Raw genomic sequence first — 2,755 nt, 5'->3', positions numbered from 1 at the left:
CTTATATATATTATTTGTAATTTCCATTATAGACATCTCTCGGGAGCTTGTTCTCAGAGACAACTTCTTGTATAGTTTTGAAAATGAAGTAAAATACAGAGCTTTTGCTCTGCCTTACCTTATCGTTTTGATTGTATTTATTTTTCTTACTAGACAAACAAGCTCTGAGGATGTTTCCTCGGAGAATGAGTGGCTAGGCTTTTAGTTCCTTGGAGCTAAGGTAGCCGGGTAAGGCCCCGAATGCAAGAATTGGTAGTTTTGTTGTTTCAGCTGTTAATGAAGAGAAAGTGTGACCCGTTAATGATTTCTATGTTTTTAGTTAACTTAAAACGCCTTCAATTCACCTGGGCCAACACTTGGTAAGGCAAGTGATCTCCGTCCATTGAGGTGCACTAGTTTACCTCTTGTGAGCCCTTGAGAGGTGACTTAAAGGTAGGATTTTCTAGAATTGCCAACACTTGGTAAGGTTTTGGACTCTAAGGAGACTTCCATTAGTTATCTCTTGCGAGCTTGAGAAGGGAAGTCCAATGTTATTGATCACCTTGAATGGTGAAGCTAGGTGAGAGGCATGAGCCATTGCAAGATGCATCAGTGAGAGGGAATTAGTGCTGAAATCCATTAAAGGGAAGCATCTGTACAACACCGATTAGAGAATTAACTATATGTTAAGTCTCTAATGCGAGGAAAAGATTCAAGTGATTAGAGCTCTATTTTTGCATGAGGAACCTGACCCCATTGAACCTAAAACTCCAAGGAACGCTTTTCTTCATAAGTAATTCCCATTTCTTTCTTTTTAGTTAGCTTAAAACAAATCCTTTTTCAACCAAAGTTCATGTTTTCTTTTGAAGCTAACCTTGAAATGAAAAAGCACCAATTCAACTTTGAATTGGTATCAGTTGTAAGTTGAAAACCCTTCCCAGTGAATGATCCTAAAGCCACTATGCTATATTAGCTAAGGCTATCCTAGTGCATGGTGATATAGGTTATAAATTTTGTTGATTACTCTTGTCTGAGGACCAAACTCAAGGTACACCAGCTAGGCACGCAATCAAATGGCGCCGCTACCGGGGAAGGTGCCAACTTCACAGTGATATTATTCCAAAGTACTTGTGATTTTCATCACAAGTTTGGTGATTCTTCTTTCATTTTACTAACTCCTTTAATTGTTTCTTTTACATGTTCATACTGTAACATATCTTTTAATTTAGTTTTAGTTAATCTAAGTCTTTTTGTAGTTATGTTTTCTTTTGTTTCTTTTGTTTTTGTTTTTGTTACAGTTGATACTAGTTGTGTATGCCAAATTGGATACGAGATAGTGGAGAAAGACTTGTGAAACGTGAAACACCTCATAACAAGGAATTGGAATTGAGCTTGAATATCATGGAAGCTACACCTGAAGATCAGCATAGTCACCATGGTCATCAGGACAATCCCAATGAATTCAGATCAATGAGGGACCGCATGCATCCACCTCGTATGAGTGCACCATCATGTATAGTGCCCCCTACAGAGCAGCTAGTGATCAGACCACATATTGTTCCACTTCTACCAACTTTCCATGGGATGGAAAGTGAGAATCCCTATGCACATATCAAGGAATTTGAAGATGTTTGTAATACATTCCAAGAAGGAGGAGCTTCAATCGACTTGATAAGGCTTAAGCTATTTCCTTTTACTTTAAAGGATAAGGCCAAGATTTGGCTTAATTCTTTAAGGCCAAGGAGTATCCGTACTTGTACTGATTTACAAGCTGAATTCCTCAAGAAGTTTTTTCCTACTCACAGAACAAATGGCCTGAAAAGACAAATTTCAAACTTCTCAACTAAAGAGAATGAGAAATTTTATGAGTGTTGGGAAAGATACATGGAAACCATCAATGCTTGTCCTCACCATGGTTTTGATACATGGCTATTGGTGAGTTATTTCTATGATGGGATGTCTTCCTCAATGAAGCAACTCCTCGAGACAATGTGTGGAGGAGATTTCATGAGTAAGAATCCGGAGGAAGCTATGGATTTCTTGAGTTATGTGGCTGAAGTTTCAAGGGGATGGGATGAACCGAACAAAGGAGAAGTGGGGAAGATGAAGTCTCAATTGAATACTTTCAATGCTAAGGCTGGGATGTCCACCTTGAATGAAGATGTTGATATGAAAGCAAAATTTACAGCTATGATAAGAAGATTGGAGGAGCTAGAATTGAAAAAGATACATGAAGTGCAAGCTGTTGCTGAAACACCAGTGCAAGTAAAGCCATGTACTATTTGTCAATCTTATGAACACTTGGTGGAGGAGTGCCCTACAATTCCAACTGCTAGGGAAATGTTTGGAGATCAAGCAAATGTCATTGGACAATTCAAGCCCAACAACAATGCTTCGTATGGAAATACTTACAACTCAAGTTGGGGGAACCATCCAAATTTTTCTTGGAAGCCAAGAGCACCTCAGTACCAACAGTCGGCTCAACCATCTCAACAAGCTTCAAGTCTTGAACAAGCAATAGTGAATCTCAGCAAGGTTGTGGGAGATTTTGTTGGAGACCAAAAATCCATCAATGCTCAACTCAGTCAAACAATTGACAGTGTAGAGAATACATTGAATAAAAGGATGGATGGGATGCAAAATGACTTATCTCAGAACATAGATAATCTCCAATACTCAATCTCAAGGCTTACTAACTTGAATACAGTGCAAGAGAAGGGTAGATTTCCTTCTCAACCTCACCAAAACCCCAAGGGTATCCATGAAGTGGAAACTC

The 2,755-nt window shown here is 38.8% G+C and overlaps 1 non-coding gene across 1 annotated transcript; it reads right to left on the bottom strand.

Annotated features, from left to right (window-relative positions):
- Positions 1-1,791: 1,791 nt before the first annotated feature.
- On the bottom strand, positions 1,792-1,898 carry LOC132253293 (small nucleolar RNA R71). The gene has a single exon (XR_009465168.1). It is a non-coding gene; the product is annotated as a small nucleolar RNA R71 (small nucleolar RNA).
- Positions 1,899-2,755: the final 857 nt, after the last annotated feature.

This window comes from Vitis vinifera, chromosome 18 (assembly GCF_030704535.1).
Source record: "Vitis vinifera cultivar Pinot Noir 40024 chromosome 18, ASM3070453v1".
Lineage (NCBI taxonomy): Eukaryota > Viridiplantae > Streptophyta > Magnoliopsida > Vitales > Vitaceae > Vitis > Vitis vinifera.
Note: the sequence above shows the minus strand (reverse complement) of the source record. Positions and strands in the feature narration are given on the sequence as shown.